The sequence below is a fragment of the Pinus tabuliformis genome, chromosome Q (assembly GCF_031772625.1).
Source record: "Pinus tabuliformis cultivar Carrire ecotype Pingquan chromosome Q, CPIR1, whole genome shotgun sequence".
Classification (NCBI taxonomy): Eukaryota; Viridiplantae; Streptophyta; class Pinopsida; order Pinales; family Pinaceae; genus Pinus; species Pinus tabuliformis.
This window is the reverse complement of record NC_142296.1, coordinates 882,997,961-883,018,835: the sequence shown is the minus strand read 5'-3', so window position 1 is coordinate 883,018,835 and position 20,875 is coordinate 882,997,961. Positions and strand designations below refer to the sequence as shown.

Here is a 20,875-nt window from a genome sequence, read left to right as displayed (position 1 = left end):
GTGTTCACCAATTCTATCATGCAATTTAGATTATCTTTGTGTAAAAATATATCTCTACTTGCATTCATATAACAGAGGAAAACATTAATATTCTCACATCAATTTATTAATAAAACATAAACCCATTGCTTAACATAACATAATCACATACAATTGACAAAAGTAAAATACACAATAATTTCATAATACTCTTCTTTATTGATGATCCATATTTTCAATACAGACTCTGACTACCCTACACACATAGTTGCAGGGGTCTGCACACTCAACTACAGACTTCTACGCCAGGCCTCTGCGCACTCAGCTACAGATCCTTCTTCCTACACTAAGACTCTCACTCTTAGCTCCTTACAGACTCATCAATGACTCTATCTCCATGAACTCTACTGACCTGACTCTTAGAGTCCTCTAAGACCTTCTTTTTATACAATCCCAAGGTCCACGAACCAAGGGCGTATCTCATCAAGCCAACACAACCTATCTAAACTAAGGGCAAAAATCCTTTTTGACTCTTGATATCTTTGCGCTCCGCAATCACAAAATGCAGAGACTTTACATTTCTTTATACAAAATTCAGGCTTTCTTCCCCAAAACATGGGGTTTTAACCCCAAAATTGACCCCAGGGAACCTGTTCCCAACACAATCCAAACTCTTTATATCTTCACACTTATGCTTGTGATAATCCACTTTAAAAGTATGATAAACCATTTTTGCATGACCAAAACTTATGTACTCATTTCCTAAAACCAATTCTTGTTGACCACTAAACAAAGGATTCACTAGCTTTTTTTCATTTTGGATGTAATCTTGGTCATGCAATCCTACAACCCAGTTATCCTCCACGCTTCCCAAGGAATTGATATCGAAGACCTGATGTTGAAGAATAATCCTTCAGCATAAGTTGTATTCTTATTCTATCCCCATCCAAGGAATGACCAACAATAGGTCTGAAATTATTTTCTATGTGTTTCTTCCACATATATTCTACCTTTTCCCAATGTTGATAAACAAAATTTGCATTGAACCTATTGCATGTTGGATGAACAACCACAACGAAATGAGGAAGCTTTTCATGTAAAGGGTTTGTAATAATGACACCTGCATAATGGCCAATAACATTTTTCTTAAAAGAATTTTTTGTAATATCATAGTATATAAATCCCTCACCAACTCTCACCAAGAAATGTGATTGGCATTGATGTTCTTCTTTCGTACCACAAAACCCCACCAGTATATCGCCTTTTTCTACCCACCTAACATGTTTTTTCACAATTGTTTCATATTCAGCAAGGAATATAGGAATTGGGCCATCTATAACATGCTTAGCTTTATAATAATCATAAACTTTTCTAACTGCCTCAAAATGTGTTGGTGCTACCCTGGGATATATGCTAATGACTTTCTAACTTGACTTAAAGTCGTAAATATTGAAGGACCATCTAGATTCAAGATAATAAAGCTATGTAATCTAGGATCTCCCCATAAATTTATCATCCCATAAAGGGATTTTTTGGATGTACTATACCTTCTCCATGCTTTTGCAAGCATCAATTTATAAAATATATCCTTGACAAAATCCCAAACTGCATCTTTACCTTGTAATTTTCCTTTCTTATGTGCCTCACACACATCCTTGTAAAACCTAAAGACAACCCTCCTTTCTATTTATTCAAACAACTTTTCCTTTAGGGATCTCATTCTAATAGATAGAGTAGAAACCTTTGTCCTCTCCCACCAAAGAGCTCACATTTTTGATCTATGGTTAGAATTTGTAACCCTTGCAACATTCTTCAGTTCATATTAAGTCAAATAATTCAGTCTTCTACCTTTTCCTGTATCTCATTCACTTCTTTTATTGGTGCACATTGATTCACAATATAATCACATCCCGAAGTCATAATATTCTGGAACCAACTTACAAAATTTGCATGTTGATCAATCAAATGGGATCCTTGTTTTAGAAGCTCTATGGCAATGAATATGCCTATATGTACCATCAATACTATATTTAACTCCCTCATAACATAGCCTGAACTTCATATGCTTCTATGGCCCATAATTTTCCACCCCTTTGATCATCCATTAGGACCTTTGTTTCCAATATCTCTCCATTTCTATCAATATAAGGATACCAATACCCCTAACAGTGCAATAACAAGGGAGATAATTGAGCTAGAATAAGATGACAACACAATTAAAAACAAATAAATTTGATGTAAGATAAATAAAATAATATACAATTTCATAACTGTTAATTAACACACCTGGAGTAAAAGGATTTGCACTTGTAGAACCCCTATGTAATACTGATGGTGATGATGGGACCAAGAACCTAATCAAACTTTGTTGGAACTTATCAATTTTAGGCTTCTTGAGTCTCCCAACCGTGCCACTCTTCAACCCAATCTTCTCATGTGAAGCCGAATTTGTAGTAGTAGTAGTGTGCTTTTTGATTTCAAGTGTTCATTTGTTAGATGATCCAAAATACATAATTCATAGTTCACAAATTTAGGACAAAATATTTATTTATTTAGAATATTTAATTAAATATTAGAGAAACTTAGAAATAGAATATTGTTGTAAAAGATATGACATCTAGAAAAGTGTTGTATCTTAGGCTTCAATTTAAGAGAAGAGTTAGTATATTGGTTAGAATTGCATTTATTGTAAATGGACACTTGTTAATTTAATAAGTGGTCCATAACTAGAATAGGTTAGGACATTGAGCTTATATATAGCTCATTCTCCTAATTGCAAGAGTGTTGGAGTGTGTGTGTAAACTCTTGCAAAATTATTATGTAATTTCTTTTCCTAATTAATAAAATTGTGTGCCTGAGGACACTTCTGCCATTTTTGTGGTACCGGAGCTCCAGTAATGCAGTTGATGTGAGGAGGAGATTCTAGCTCAACAAAGTCTTAGAAAACTCCATTCAATTGACCAACAAATGATTGGTATGCAAATTGTCCAGTTGTTTTTAAAAGGAAAATAAATTTGATTATTATTATTGATTTTAGAATTTTAAATCTGAAAATCATTTTTTTTATGATAACAAAAAAAATATTCACTATCAAAATTTCCCTGTAAGTTATATTTCATCAAGCGAGGCAAGTTGATAGTGCCATTGATCTCTTTTCGTTTAATGATCTTTTTAAGCTCCACCTAAGTGGGATTTTTTAATCCCACCACAATACCTCTTTTGTTTTCTACTTAGTTTCCAGGCCTGCTCTATATGCTGCCATCCAGCAATGCATTGGCTAATCCAGGTGGATGTTGGTGGCCACCCACCTATCCCATTTGGACCCCCACAACTGTCTCTTTCAGTTTTTTAGTTTCCTTAATCATAGCGTCCACTCACAGATGTGGGTGAAGGGTTCGCCGCTGCAATTCACTGTCGATAGTGGCAGCCAAAAGAACCTCGTTTCAGCAGAGGTCGTGAAGCGGTTGGGCCTACCAACTACGCCACACCCACAACCGTATAGTATCAGGTGGCTTCACGAAGGACGAGATCTCAAAGTTCACCAGCAATGCCGCCTTCCTTACAGCATCAAGCCCTTCACAGATGAGGTATTGTGTGATGTTACACCTCTGGATGTTTGTGATGTACTATTAGGCCAGCCATACTTGTGGAGGCGACATGCTGTGTATGAGTCAAGGCTTCGTGCTGTCATTATTTCTTTGGATAATTCATTATACTGGATACCAGAGGTAGCTCCACCTACCACCACCTCTTTGATCACTACTAAGAAAGGCAGCAAGCTCATCTCACAGACTAGGAAATTTATTTTATGTCTGGTTTGCTCCCAAAGTAAGGGGAAGATCGTTGCTACATCCATGACCCCCGCAAAGGGTTCCTCCACGCAGCAGCAGCAACATAGGGATACAGTCATGACAGAACACATGAACAACTTCTCCTTACCCAGAGGGGTACCACACAAGTTTCAGGTGGGCGAAAAAGTTTGGTTACATCTGCGGAGAGAACGCCTTACCAGAACCCATCAGAAACTCAGACCGCTTCGACATGGTCCTTACACCAGTAACAAGGCTGTGGGCAACAATGCTTTGAAGCACAACATTCCTCCATTCCTTCGCTTGCACCGATTGTTCAATGTGGACCATCGTCGACCATGCTTCCCACCATTTCTGGACACATCAGAGATTGCAGAACAGCTCACTGGAGACCTAACTCAGCAGAAGCTTCCTCATCTCAAGGAGGAACTCAACGCAATGGGGACCATTGCTTCCTAAGGGGGGAGGAATGATCTAGGTGGATGTTGGTGGCCACCCACCTATCACATTTGGACCCCCACAACTATCTCTTTCAGTTTTTCAGTTTCCTTAATCATAGCGCAGTTTACTATTTTTAGCAGTTTTTCGAGTCCTAAACTTCCGGAGCCGTTTTGAGGCCCTAAACGACGTTTTTTGGGAAATCTACCGTGATTTTTTTGTTAAAAAATTGTCTTTTCCATCGTAGTCCTCAGAGAGATCTTTCCAACGGGCTATCATGCGCATCAAACGGAGATCGTATGCCAAAGTTACGACCCCGGGAAGTTGATGTACCAATTTACCCAAACGGTGCCCATAGTTTGGCGTTTCATCTTCCAGGGTTAGGTTTTGGAATGTTAAGGGTTTTCCATTGTTTCTCAATAACAAATAGGCCTTCGAGCCTCATTGTAAACACAGTTCAGAGGCATGTAGCCGACACATCTCTTCTCAGAGATAAGCTACCATCGCCCTAGCTGGGTTATTTCTATTTGTAAGCATATTTCAGTATTCTCCATTAATGAAATGAAGTATTATTTCCGCTGCATCTATGTTTTTATGGTTATCGCATCTCTGTATTTATGGTTATCTCTGTAATCTATTGCGTTCCTGCTTAAATCCGGATCATTGACCACCATACTGCATCGTGCTCCCTTCAGTTAACACACCCAAATACGTCCTCCTTCCCTCATATTTGTAAACAGTGCTATCCACATCAAAACAAATTGCATCAGCGTCATGCCATATCTTTAACACCACTTCAGAAGCTGGATTTTTTAGCAACGAGAGGCATTGTTGGGCTCTCTTCATCTCTCGTTGCATGTATTTATTACCACTAACTCTCTTGTTCATTGTGGAGCAGACCAAATTATTTCTCCTCTCGGCGCACACTGACATTGAAGGATAATAGAGATCTGCTCTGAAGGAGCATAATGGATTACGTAAAATCAGCACGGCTGACGGGCAAGATCAAGTTAATGGTGATCGAACAAGGTTATGTTGAACCAATTCTTCTAGTGAGAACACAAGAGTGACATCATGCTCCATGTAAAAAATATAGCCATGCTTCATTTAATTGAAAGGGCACCTTTCTGCACAAAAAGTTTGCAACCACAAAAGATATTCCTACTCTTCAATCATCGACTATACATTCAAATCTAGATTCAGAATTTGGATTCAAAATATTGAAGGAGGAACTTCGTCCTTCCATCAAATAACTCCATCCCATATCTCTCCATCCATCAGCAATTGACTTAGCCAGTAGTGAAGCATCTTGCAAGACCTACGTGGAAGGAACTCCGTGGAAATCGCCAACCTAAAAGTCGCTTGCTTCTTTCCTGGAAGATATCTGCAAAGTAGAGATCACCTAAATCAAAATCAAAGGTAGCATAATTCAATATAAAAGGTCATAAATCTTTATTTCAATAGCGTGGAGTTTAAATTGGAAAAGCATTTTTCCAGACTTAGTGTTTAACTTCATGTTTGAAAGAGTTGGGAAAGTAAAATGCTTTTACATGAAAATTTGGGAAAGTAATTTTTTTTTTATATAAATCACTCTTATAAAGTGATTTTAAATTTTTAATCAAATAGAGAGATAGGGTATATATTTTTATGTAATACTTTATTATTATTGGAGTAATAAGGATTTTATAATATTTGTGGAGTAATAAGGTCATTTGTAATTTTTGGAGTAATAAGGAGATTCTATTTGTAATTTTTTATTTTGGAGAGATAAGAGTGATACTGTAACTCAAAGTAATTTTTTACTTTGAGGGCGGCTTAGTATTTTTTTCATAAAATTTGTAAGGGCATTGTAAGTAGTCAAATTTTCAAAGTTACATTGTAAAAATTCAGAGAAATTGACTAGATCCAAGTGCAAAGCTCAGTGTTTTTTCTCCTTCAACGACTATATGAGGGTCAAGGCCAAGCCCCGATAGATAATTTTTTTACGTGGTGTGTTTTGTGTGACATGTTGCTCATCTTTATTTTCTTGTGCTTGAGTCTTTTTGGTGGAAAGCTTCAACACTACAATGTAAAAGTTAGTTAATCTATTCTCTGATTCTAATAAGATTGAAGGGGTAAAATCATACAAGATATGGAAACGTCTCATTGATAGCACTCTAATATATAATGAATTGTGGCAAGACATATGTGATGGAGACATTAATCGTAATAAACCCACAGATGTAACTTCACTTGCAAAATGGGATGTTAAAAATTCCAAGGCGCTATCTCTTATAAAGTCTTCAGTTAATGATGAGATGTATATTCATATTGAAAACACCTCAGATGCATGGTTTGCTTTGCGTACTTTCAAAGATCTATTTGATACACAACCTTAATCAAAAGTTGCTTCAACAAAAATTAACGAAATGGGGAGATGTCCTTGAATATATATTGAGGCTTAAAAATATTAAGCAAGAATAGTAAAATCTGGATTTCAAATAGTAGATGACAGTTTCATGACCACAATTCTAATTTCTAGATTGCCTTCTTCTTACACGCATTTTTTGGAAACTCTACAAGTGACTGGAAATTTAGATAAATTAAAGTTTGATGAGCTAAGTGAGATGCTGACTTAACACGACAAAAATTTTGGGAAGAAGAAACAAGGGGAAGATGTCTTCTTCATAGAGGCTAGCAAAAGTAAATCGTAAAATGATAGTTCTAGAGGCAGAGGAAGAGGACATTTCAATCAACATCCAGTAGCACATAGTGGAAAAGGTCGTGGAAGAAGCCAAAGCATAGACAACTTTCAAGGAAGAGGAAACAGTCAAGGCAGAGGAAACTTTCAAAAGGGAGGCAAATTTCAAGGCAGAGGAAACAATCAAGGAAGAGGCCAAAGTTAAGGCAAAGGGAAAAATCAAAGCATAGGTCAAAGCAGAGGCAGAGGACAGTATCAAGGAAGAGGCAGAGACTTGAATCAAATTGTCTTCAGAAGATGTAACAGAGTGGGTCATTTTGCAGAAGATTGTAGAACTTCCATTGATAAAATTCCAAAGTTCCATCAAAACATAGCTCAATTTTCCAATGATCAAGATCATGATGTTTCGGAATATGTCTTCACAAGTCAAAGCTCAGAATTAGCAGCATTAGTTTCCACTTTTCTTAAAAGTGATTTTGAAGTTGCATGGATTTTAGATACAAAAGCAACTCAACACATGAATTTTTGACGAGACTTCTTTTGGAACTTCCAACCATGCCACCTTAGTTCAATATTTCTTGTTGATGATACAAAACATACTCCTTATGGAAAAGGTGTCGTTAATGTTTATCTTCCTGACATTGAAGAAAGATTGATTTCAAATGTATGGTATGTACCCACCTTTAAAAATAATTTGTTGTCTTTAGTCTTGATCTGACAAGTTGGACATCAGATGGTTTTGGAAGATGGCCTAGTTAAAATTAATTCAATCAAACAGAGCATGAAAACAGTGATGAAAGGGTATGAAGATGGAAAATTGTTAAGGATGAAAGGAACATTTATTCCAAGGAATTCTGACTTTGCAAGGGCAGAAAGTAAAAAAAATTCACCTATCAGATTATGGCATGTGAGATATGGACATCTAAACTTTGATAGATTCTCTCAACTACAAAAAAAGGGAATGGTTAAGGGACTTCCTACCTTCAAGAAAGAAAATGCAAGATGTGAAGCTTGCATTTATGGAAAACAAAGTCTAGAGACTTTCCCGACAAGTTCATGGTGAGCAAACAGGCATTTGCAATTAGTACAAAGTGACATTTGTGGACCCTTGTAAGCTTCTCTAGGAGGTTGCAAATATTTCTTAAACAATGTGAACTTTGAAACAGGAACTGATACTGTTACCCGTTTTGTAGAAATAGCAAAAAAGTGACCCAATTTTGAAAAGGGGTGATGCAGAACACACATGTTTTTTTTAGAGCATAGTTTTTGGCACTATAATTTTTTTTATGTACATTGCATTTTAGAATGGTAGTGATTTTGATGTTGATTTAAAAAAGTGGTAATTCTACTCCATGCCCTTTTTTTAAAAGGATTTTTTTTTTTACTTTTAATTTTATAATGTATGAAATGTAAATAATTATTTTGTAAATCTAATAATTTTGGAAGTGGTTTTGTTCTTCATATTTTCTTGTTTTTATTTTTATTTTTATTTTTTTATAGTAAGGATTTTATTGTTTTGCATATTTAAAGAAGAAGGTCGATATTTTGCATTTTCGATATTCTACATATTTATGCATCGTTAATTAAATTTTCAATCTACATGAAATAATTTTCTCTAGAAAACATATAAAAAAAATGTTAAAAAAAAATTATATCATAAATCATAAAAGAATTTAGAAAAAAAAAAAAAATATATATATATATATATATATATATAGATATATATGAAAAAATAAAAATAAACAAAAATAAACTAAATTATATATATATATATATATATATATATATATATAAGAAAATTATTATTAAAAAAAAAAAACCAAATCATTAATATAAACAATATATTTTTTTTTATTTAAAATAAAATCATTAAAAAAATTTTATTTTTTTTAAACGAATTTCATATTTTAATTTAAAATTTAAAAATTTAAAAAAAATATAATAATAATTTTTTTTAAACAATTTTTTTATTTTTATTAAAAAAATTATTATTATTTTTTTTTAAACAATATTTTTTTTATTTAAAAAAAATCATTAAAAAATTTTAATTTTTTAAAAACGAATGTCATATTTTAATTTAAAATATATATATATATATATATATATATATATATATATATATATATATAATTTAAAAGTTTTTAAACTCTGCCGCCGTGGTGGCGCGGTCGTGGGCGGAGGGGCCTACGTGCAGGCCCTCCGCACCTGTGGTGGCGCCAGGCCTTCTGCCCACAGCCGCGCCACCATGGGCAGCAGGGGAGTGGGCGGCGAAGTTTGAAAATTTTTAAATTTTGTTTTAAATAATTTTTTTTTTTTTTTTAAATTAAAATATGTCATTTGTTTTAAAAAATAAATAAATAAATAAAATTAATGATTTTTTTAAATAAAAAAATATTGTTTAAAAAAAAATGTTTAAAAAGAAAATTAAATTTTTCTTTTAACTAATTTTTTAAATTTTAAATTAAAATATGAAATTCGCTTGATATATATATATATATATATATATATATATATATATATATATATATATATATAATATTTTCATATTTTTTGGTTTTTTAATAATTTTCTTAATTTTTTTGGTTTTTTTTTTAATAATTTGTGTTTATTTTTGTGTTTTTTTAATATTAGTTTTTTAAATTTTTTTCGGGGTTTTTTTTTTTTTTAACTAGTTTGTTTTTAATTTATTTTTTTCCTAGTTTTTGCTAATGTTCTCTCTCTCTCTCTCTCTCTCTCTCGCTATATATATATATTAATTTTGTTTTTTTTTTTTTCCAAATTCTTTTATGGTTTATGAGATAATTTTTTTTTTAACATTTTTTATTTTCTATTTTTGTCTTTTTTATATATATTTTTATATTTGTTTTTCTAAGTATCAACATTTTAATCTTAATTTTAGTAGTTTTTAATTTTTTTTGGGTTAATTTCTATTTTTTTTTTAAATCTAGTTTGTTTTTAATTTTTTTTTTTAATTTTTTAATTTTATCTTAATTTTTCTATGTTTACCTACTTAATTTTTAGTTTATTTTAAATGTTTTTTTTCTTTTCCATATTTTTGTATTTTTTTTTCTTTTGCCAATTTTTTTTTTTTATGGTTTACAAGATAATTTTTTTTTTTTTTCCATTTTTTTAATATTATTTTTTTACTATTTATTTGTTTATAATGTTTTTTTTAGTTTTTTAATTCTGATTATTAATTTTGTTTTTTTTACACTTTTATGATTGATTTTTTTTTATATATTTGATTTTTTTTTTTTCGTTTTTTATTTTTATTTTATGTTTTGTTTTTAGTATATATTTTAATTTATGTTTTGTTATTTTTTTTTTTTTTACATTTTTTGTTTTGTGTTTTTTCATTGTTTTAATTTTTATTTTATTTTATGTTTTCATTCTTTTTTTTTTAATTTTAATGTTTTTTGGGGTCATGATAAAATATTTTATGCCATTATTTCGAAATGTTGAAATTTTACATCTGAAAAAATAAAAATAAAAAATAAATAAATAAATAAATAAATAAATAAATAAAATAAATAAATAAATAAATAAAATAAATAATAAATAAAAAATAAAAAATAAAAAATCATATATATATATATATATATATATATATATATATATATATATATATGTTTTCCTAGCGTTAACGCTTTTCGTTTCGAGGGTGTATTTTGGACAATTTTTGTGCAAAAAATTGGTTTTCACCGCCATTTTGAAAACATGTTGAAAATTTACCAAAGAAAAGAAAAAAAAAAGGTGTTATTCCAGTATCAACACTTTTCATTTTTAGCACTGTTTTTGATGTTTTTTTGAGGTTTTTTGGCCAGAGTTCCCGTTTTGAGTTTATAGTTCTCATTTCAAAGTTTACATTGTTCTTACTCTTCATTGATGATTTCAGCAGAATGACATGGGTTTACTTCTTGAAGCATAAGTCAGAGGCATTTGAAAAGTTTAAAACTTTTCATCAACTTGTTGAAAATGAAGTCAAAGAAAAGATTGGCACTCTTAGAACTGACAATGGAGGAGAATTCACTTCAAATGAATTCCAAAGTTATTGCAGAGACAATGGGATCAAATGACATCTTACAAATGTCTACACTCCACAGCAAAATGGAGTAGTAGAAAGAATGAATCACACTTTGTTAGGAATGGCGAGATCTATGTTAACTTTTAAAAAGTTAAGTCATATTTATTGGGCAGAAGCAATCCATACATATGTTTACTTAAGGAACAGGTCTCTCCCACTGCTTTTTTGGATGGAATCACACCTTATGAAGCATGGTTTGGTTTGGAGTAGTAGAAAGAATGAATCACACTTTGTGAGGAATGGTGAGATCTATGTTAACTTTTAAAAATTTAAGTCATATTTATTGGGGAGAAGCAATCCATACAGATGTTTACTTAAGGAACAAGACTCCCACTACTTCTTTGGATGGAATCACACCTTATGAAGCATGCTTTGGTTTGATTTGGTCTTTGGTTCTGTGTGTTATGCCTTAGTTCCAAAAGAATAATGAACTAACCTTGACTCACGAAGTTTGAAATGCACAATGATTGGATATTCGGATGAGAAGAAAGGGTACAAGATTCTATCAAATGGGAAATTTATTGTCAGCAGAGATGTAATTTTTTATGCAACTAAGAGTAAGAGTGCTGAAGAAATAGAAAATATTCTTCAAAAATTGGAAACAAAAGGAGATACAAGGAAAGAAAACATTCAAAGTCAACCAAATTCACAAAATTGGTATGAACTTGATTTTCCTTCCTTTGAAGATGATTCATCCAGTCCATCTACTTCACCAACACATTCTAGGTCTTTTGAAAGTTCATCATAATCTCCTAGTAGTAGCAGTTCTTCTGATAGTGATTCTTCGCCGCCAAAATCTGTAGTTGATCAGCGTACCTCTATTTACATTAATCCTCTTTATAATGATGGTGACTTTTAAAAATCTCCAACAATTGAACATCAATTTCCAAAATGGGTTGTTCAACTTTTGAAAGATGTAAGGCCTAATGAGATAAATAACATAGGAACAAGGGGGTCAACTAGGAATGAAGGAAATTTTTCCTTGATCACAAATGATTTTATTAAACCCTCCACATACAAAGAGGCAGTAAAATATAAAGTATGGCAACAAGATATGGTTGAAGAATATAAGGCAGTTCAAGGCAACAACACTTGGAAACTTGTTGATTGTCCTCAAAGTGTTAAACCCATCGGATGCAAATGGGTTTACATAATTAAGTACAAGCAAAATGGAGACATTTACAAGTACAAAGAAATATTTTTTGCTAAGTGTTTTGCGCAGCATGAAGGGATTGATTATGAGGAAACCTTTGCTCCTATAGCTAAATGGAACACCATCCACTTAACACTTGCATTAGCAACTCAAAAAGGATGGAAAATTCATCAAATGGATGTTAAAAGTGCTTTCCTCAACAGAGATTTATAGGAAGATGTGTATATGACACAACCAGCAGGTTTTGAGATTGAAGGACAAGAACATAAGGTTTGCAAATTGATCAAGGATCTTTATGGTTTAAAGCAAGCTCCACGAGCTTGGTATGCCAAAATGGATGAATACCTTTGAGAAGTTGGCTTTCAACAAAGTGAATCTGATGACACTTTGTATGTACGCCAACAGGGTAAAAATCTGGTGATTCTTATTATGTATGTAGATCTTTTGATCATTACTCGCAACAATGATGATCATATTGAACAGGTGAAAAAGGAGTTACATGCAAGTTTTAAGATGATAGATTTGGGACTGCTTCACTACTATCTTGGAGTTGAAGTATTCCAACGTCCAAATCATATTTTCATTTCTCGGAGTAAGAATGCAGCAGAAGTTCTTCAGCAATTTGGAATGCAGAAGTGCAAGCATGTTCTTACCCCCATGGAACAAAACTTGAAACTTTCAAAATTTGAAGGGGGAGAAATGGTGGACAGCACTACTTATAGACAATTGATTGGCAGCCTCATTTATCTGACAACCACTCGACTAGATCTACCTTATGTAGTCAGTATTCTTTCATGCTTTATGCAAGAACCACGTGATAGCCCCTGGAATGCAGCCAAAAGGGGTTCTTTGATATATCCAAGGAACAAAATATTTTGGTCTTCTTTACAAAAAGACTAAAAACTTTGTACTTGGTGGATTTTCAGATGTCGACTTTGTTGGAAGTATTGATGATCGAGCATCAACCTCGAGTTACTTAATGAACAGTGGGTCAACTGCAATATCTTGGAGTTGTAAGAAACAAGCTATAGTGGCCACTTCTTCAGTCGAAGCAAAAAAAAATATCAGCATGGGAAGCAGCGTGTGAAATTGTTTGGTTGCACAGAATTTTGCAGGACTTAGGCATTCCTCAAGCAAAAGCTCCATCATTATTCATCGACAGCCAGTCATCCATAAAGCTTGCCAAGAACCCAGTTTTTCATTCCAAAATAAAGCATGTGGACACCAAGTATCATCACATTAGATCGCTCATTGCCAAGGATGTCATCAAGCTAGCTTATTGTCCTTCAAAAGATCAGGTCTCCGATATTTTCACAAAACCATTTGGCAGGATCAAATTTACTAAGTTCATAGATGAACTTGGTATCTGTTGTAATGTATCTTTGGATCATAGGGGGGAATGTTAGATGATCCGAAATACATAATTCATTGTTCACAAATTTAGGATAGAATATGTATTTATTTATAATATTTAATTAAATATTGGAGACACTTAGAAATAGAATATTGTTGTAAAAGATATGACATATAGAAAAATGTCATATCTTAGCCTCCAATATAGGAGTAGAGTTAGTATATTCGTTAGAATTGCATTTATTGTAAATGGACACTTGTTAATTCAATAAGTGGTTCATAACTAGAATAGGTTAGGACATTGAGCTTATATATAGCTCATTCTCTTGATTGCAAGAGTGTTGGAGTGTGTGTGTAAACTCTTGCAAAATTATTGTGTAATTTCTTTTCCTAATTAATAAAATTGTGTGTGTGAGGACACTTCTACCATTATCATTTAGGAAACTGACAATATTATCACTTGTCGGCACTCTCACTTTTTTCATGTCCTTATAGTCTGCAAGTGTTGCTTCCACCACCTTGAACAAATTAGGATCTTGTGTCTTGTTGAAATGATCTAGAATTTTTATTGCTTGATCATATGAAATCGATCTCCAACCACCGTTGTTTGTTGTACTTTGTAGCATGAAGGAATTTTACTACCACTTGGCATTGAAAGGTTTTTTGATGGGCCCCTGATTTCATTTGATGACTTTTGAAGTTGTGTGTTGTTCCCATTGCCAAGGATACATCACATGTTCCATACTCAATGCCACAAATTTCACAATGGATCTTTATTTTATATTCTCCCTTTTCTGAATATACTTTGAGAGTAAGTTTCTCATTGACAAACTCTTCCATTAAACTTTTTTTTTTTTTCCCCAAGATGCCAATACACTAGGATGAACAACTATGGTGTGTTCCACTAACAAAGACCTATTTTCAACTCTTGTTTATTTATGCATAGGTCCCTCCACATTCTCTTCAATGTTTCTAAATATTGGTATTTTTTCCACTACATTTGAACCCTTTGTTTTCACATCAAATGTGGCTAGTTTCCTCTTGATGCCTAAAAGTGTTATATAAACTTTCCATTTTTATCTTGCTTTGGATTTAAATTTAATCCATCATGGATAAAATCAAAAGGGTATCAAACGATTTCATCATCCATAATTTCATCATGGATTTCAGCAAATGTACAACCTTCTCGACACTTGACCATGGCAATGACAAATTTCTTTACACCGGTAGCAAATTTATAAAACAACTACATCTATTTTTGCACATAAATAACTGAAAAAGTAAGTAAAATTCCACAAGAATATTAGTTGATTATAAAACAAAGAGCAAGGAAGAAAGGTATGCACTTTCAATTCAAAGCTCCAAAAAAGATGAAGACATCTTACTATTGGGATGAAACACCTTGATTCAAAATGTACTATCGGTGGATTCCTGAAATGGAACTAACATTAGAAATAAAATAGCGAACTAAAACGGATTTGAGAGGTGATTTATTGATACAAACATTGACAAAATTATAGGCAAGCTTAGGCTCTAGATCTGCTTCAATTTTGGTCGTATTTACATCATTTTTTTGTGTCCTAAAGAGTTCAAAACGAAACCCTTGTAGCTTTCACTGTTCGCTGGTATGAAATGAAATTAATTCATTTTGTTGTTCATTGGTATCTAGGGCTTGTGAGAGATAAGGGCATATTTTATGTTTGTGGAGCTACCAATGGATAAGGATGGTGCTTGATATCTCATATAAATAAGAGAAGTATTCCTCATTTATAAATCATTGTTACTTGTGGAGAAACATTACTACTTCTCTACTTAACTATGGAAAATAACCAATGCACCTTATTAAGGAGATGATCTTGTGCATGACTTTGCAACTTTTCTGGATTTTGATGGCTAGGGTTTGTGGATGCAAATGAAGTTTTGATTAATTGTTATCTCCGAGACTTGGATTTAGTTTATGAATGATTATTAAGTGTAATTGTACTTCTCTAGTCGAGGTGGTGCATTCTCTTCATGTTATCATTGGACAAATCCTTCCTTTAAAACCTTAGGAATATTTTTAGTGGAGAGTCTTCCCCTTAATTTTCTTGAAGTTTTTAAGCTACTAGGTGGATCTTCTAGGGTTTTTTATGGAAAACTATAGTCATCACCCTATATCTACTTATATCTCTTCCAAGGAATCCTAATTGACCCCATATACCCAAAAAATATAGTAGGAGTTATTCTTCTCCTAGTATTTAATCATAAAACCTAAATTCTAACTTTTAATTTATGTTTAGGATTATATTAGAGTTTAAAACAGCTTTATATGCATTCTTAGCCATAAATAGGCTAGACATATTATCATATGGAGATATAAATGTAGCCCATATTGATTGAAATAAAAATATTCCTAATTTTTTTTCTTAAATATTTATTAGTAGTTATTAAAATAGAATTATAATAAATTATTTATTGTTATTAAATTGTTTAATTTTAATCGAAAGTTAATAGGTTCAAATACACATAAAATATACAGTTAGTCAATAGAATAATCAGGTTTCTAGTGTGTTGGCAGGCCACTAGGCTATTATAGAAACCTATAGAATGAAGGTCCTTAACACAATTTGGTTGGCAGAGGAGGAAGCCTTAATAAAATGGGAAGTCCTACCAAAAAATTATTGTAGGTTCCAACCTTCCAACCATAGTCAGGTATGGCTAATACTAAGCATATGAAAAGAATCACCTCCTCAATATACCAAGGCAAATGAAACATGAATGCATCTAACTAGTGCTACTATAGAAAATTGCACTAGACAAGGTGGTAGTTTCTTTATAGAAAGCTTAAAAAATGTCATAGGCCACACCCCAAGGGTCAAGTTCAATATAGAAAAACATGTATGATAAAGGGACATACAAAATGAAAAGTCATGTGATACACATCCCAAGGGTTTAAGTTCAATATAGCAGAACATGTATGATAGAGGGACATGGGATACAAATCCCAAGAGTCAAGTCCAAGAGAACAAAATGAGACAGATATCTCTGTAACTACTAGTGTAGTTAAAAAAAATCGAAATTCCTTTTCTTCAATTATATATGCTTAGTTGTGAAACATTTATGATGTATAATGGGTTTTTGTATGACATACCTTCCAAATTAATTTTACATATACTTTAATGGTGTGTGCTCTATCTCATGGTAATGTTGCTCTGAACCAAGTATCCTCACCTTGGAATAAGGTAAACGACAAGAATATTTTCAACAATAAAGAACACCATGTAGGCCCAAATATGTCCTATAACTTCTTAGTTGTATATATTATAGGATGGGACTATAAGATCTATTTCTCAATAGAACAAAATATAGTCAAACTAGTGGATTTGTAAATATCAATTGTACATTTCTATCACTCAGAAAACATTTGCAACCCTTTTCCAACTTGAGATTTTTGGAATTTTGGAACCATCATGTCTTTCAAATTGAACACTACTATAGAAAAGGAAAATTGACCTACATCACCAAATTTTCCTTTCCTGACAAGATCAAAGTTTAATATTATGTTAAATTATGTAGTTGTGTCATAGAAACTAATTATAAGATCCCATCAGTCCATAATTGATGCACATTCTCTTTTTTGCATTGTCTTTCACTTTCTTATTGTTGTGTTGAATTCTCCATTGATAGTAGAAGACACAAGGTTTTGGGGTTTACTAGGCAGTAATCATGGACTATATAAAGGAAACAGGGAATAGTGTTTTGACTTAAACCAAAATCAATTAGTGGGGGGGTTTGCAAATTTGAAAATTGAAGTTTTGGTGAAGGATGAGGTGGGGTTGTCCTACAAAAGATTGTGGAATTTTCAACATTTCTCCACCTGTGAGGGAGACATAGTGACCAGGCTTACCAATGAGAAGGTTCCATACTTCAATTCTCCCATATACTTACAACATAAAACCCATATAGGTAAAGTTGAAGAAATATTTAAGCTTATTTTTCTATAAAGATGATGGAGGGCATCATTGCTGCCTCATATACTCCTGGAGACAAGTTTTATGTTGATCTTGCAAAGTTGTTGCCTTTGCAGAAATTTCTTCCTCAACCCAAGGGCTAGTTGAATGGTGGTAGAGGAATATATCAATGACCATACGTTGGTTATTAATTATATGGCCTACTTTGATAGTCAGTTCCTTCCGGTAGTTGTTGTTGAAAATTTGAATTCCATGGTAGTAAATTTCATCATCCATTCTAAAGTGACCTAGTGAAAGAAGATGGTGGTTCATGAGTTGTTTGTTATATACCTATGCCTTCAATTTCATAAGTGAACATATATTTGTGTTTTTAACTTGGATGTGTGTTGCAAATTGATTCAAGGTTAATTATGACTAGAGATGGAATTTTATTTTACAGTTTTGGTTGTTGTACTCCTACCTTAAAAAAAATGTAATATACAAAAAGTACGTGTTACATCTCAAATGAGGCTTGATGTTATTTTAGATAAGAAATACTTGGAGGTATTGGACGATGCTAATTCTAAAAGATCCAATGTTTCTCAGCATAAGCCTTTTTATCACTCTGTAATTTCTGAGGTTGCAAAAGAAGATCATAGAGGTAACTTCCAACCACTTTGAAAGTTGGGATCTAGTCCTACTAGCTTCAAAGAGGGCTCTCTCTATTAAATTAAACTTTGTTTTGATTAAGGATTTTAGGCTAGTTAGTAATGTACAGACTTGGTTGTTTTAAATGAGGGTTTGGTTGATAAATTGATCATATCACCATTGGGCTATGGAATCATCTGTTTGATCATGGATCTGAACAGCTTTTAAGGGAAGTTTTCACAAGGAAAGGTAGCCCACCTATTGGATTCTTTAATCTGAATGAGATGGAAAGAAGAAAAGAAAAGATTCAATTAAGAAAAAGAGTAGTGAAGAATTCCTTTACTTAATATCAGCTGAGAAACATTAAGAATAGTTAACACTGAGTATAGGGTGCTGAGAAACAAATTATGCACTTATACTTTCTGTTTAACAATTAAGAATAAAGAAAACATAAGCATGGTAGACAGAGAAAATAAGAAAATAACAGTAGATGCACTTCACCAATCAACTGAACGCAAGAATCCTGTGAATAGCTTCCTTTATTATTGAATAGTTCCACTAATGTTCTAGAAACTACAATAGCTTTTTGTTTGAGTACAAAACAATAATAATCCACAATTACCAACCCATTCTCATTCGAAATGAGGGGTATTTATAAAAATATTTACAAAAAATCCTGTCATAACTGAACATGATATATTTAAGGAATTCCTAAACAGAATCTATATAATTGTTATAATAATTTAGGAAAATCGAAAATGCTTGAAGTGTTGGCAATGTCTTTTACTGAATTTTTGAATATCTAGCCTCTTTGAATCCTGTTGCACTCTTTATGTTGAGTTGTACAATGAAGCACCTTGTTATCCTAGTAACTTGAGTAACTCATCCCATCTTTCTTCACCTAGGATAGAAACTTCTAACATTTTCTTGTAAACCTCATCTACCTCAGTATACTTGGCAAAGGTAGGTTTGGTGAGGAAATGGTGTTTCACCACATGCTTAATTTCCATATCATGTCCTAATGCTTCCAACAACACTTTACCTGTAATATTTCCATGTATGGATGCAAATTTGCAATGTCTTTAGCCTTCTCTGATATTTTTTTGTTATAATCTGACAAAGTCATCAATTTTTCATTTAAAACCAGCAATCTTGGCATTCCTTTGTATTGTAGTGTTTTAAATCTATTGAGGAACCTGTGAACACCAATCTGTAGTACCTGACACTTCTCTTCAAGTTGCTACATTAGATTCTTTTTTACCAAAAATTTCTTAACTTCCAAAATTGTCTTTGTTCTGTTTTCAATCTACAATTCTTCCAACTCATGTTTATTCATTAAATTGAGGAATTTTATAATCGTATTTGCTTCTTTCAATCTATCACCTAATTCCTCCTTAGTTTGTGCAATGGCTTCCATTTCCTTCTGAATTAGTTCTTGTTGTTCAAAAATGATATGGATGTTGGGTCACATTTCGTTAATTGATTTTTTAATATCTTTCCATATTCTGCCTTTGGCTTCACCCAAATTCTTGTTAATCTGATTCTGTTGCTCTAATATTTGTAACTAGGTAGTCAACCTATTTGACTTTTTAACTTCTTCTATGAGATAATCATCTGACTTGCTTTATTTTTCCTGTAGAATTTGTACCTGTGCTCTCAAACTTTCAATCTCCTTGTCTCTTATTGTCATGTCTTCCATAGCTCTAACCAGCTTTTTTGATGCATCTGTGGTTTCGGTTGTAGGGACAGTTGATGAAGATGTTGTAGCTGGCACTGAGACTGTGAGGGGTATAGCCTCCAAAGGTTGTGCTAACCTAGTTGTATTCTGCTCCTTTTCCTTGATCAATTTATCCATCTTTTCCTGCATCTCTTTAATATGTGCACTTTGTTCCACGAGTAGCTTTGGCATTTCCTCTTTTTGTATCTTTGTTTCTCTTAATTCATTTTCCTGAGGATCTACAATGGTAGGAAGATTCAATTGATTCTTCATGGATGTTATATCATTGTTCTTCTTCCTAATAATCTCTTCAATAGCCTTTGAATTACTTGGATCAAATCCTGCTTTAATCACCATCTCCTCTAAATATTTGATTATGTTATCTTTGGCTAGAGAGGATTTTTTTTCCAGTTTGAGTTGTGATTGAACATTGTTCAAAGATAGTTGCAGCTTGGAAGCAGTAATGGCAGTCTGTGTGAAATTTGAATACACCATCTCTCCTATTTTCTTGTGAATGTCTATTTGGTCCAAAGGATTGACATCTTTTGCCTCAAATTCAAAGGTGGTCTGCCTGAAATGATCTGTTGATTTAGGTTTAGGTACTTGGGCCTGCAAGAACTCCATGTGAATTCTCCCTTTCTCTGTATCAAAGGTTGAAATGAGCCTGTGTTGAATTGAGGAACACTGCTTCCGGAATTGAGTATAAATTTTGTCATGGAGGGCTTCATTCCTCTGTATGATTTCTTTGTACCTTTGAAATATGTCTAGCTTCCTCTGTTTTGTAAATGACCCTGTTGTATGAGGTTTTGTGGCTAGATTCTCTTTAGTGGCTGAGGATGATGGAGAATCAGTGGTCTGCTACCAAACTGTAAAGTATGAAGGCCATAGAGTATAATAGTACCCTTTGTTTCTTCCCCTGGTGTGAAATCTACCTTGGAGCTTGTCTTTGTTTTCTTCATGTGAATCTTGAATTTCTATGCTGAGACTTATGTTAGTAGAGAAGAATCATCTTCTCTTTTCCTTTTCTTGGTTTTCTCTCTAAGGGTAGGAGTCTCTAAAGTGGTTTTGAAAAGTTCCTTCTCCTC

At 32.8% G+C, this 20,875-nt stretch overlaps 1 pseudogene; it reads right to left on the bottom strand.

The window, feature by feature from the left end:
* Positions 1–20,414, bottom strand: part of LOC149222310 (DNA replication licensing factor MCM7-like) — a 70,680-nt pseudogene extending 50,266 nt beyond the window's left edge.
* Positions 20,415–20,875: the final 461 nt, after the last annotated feature.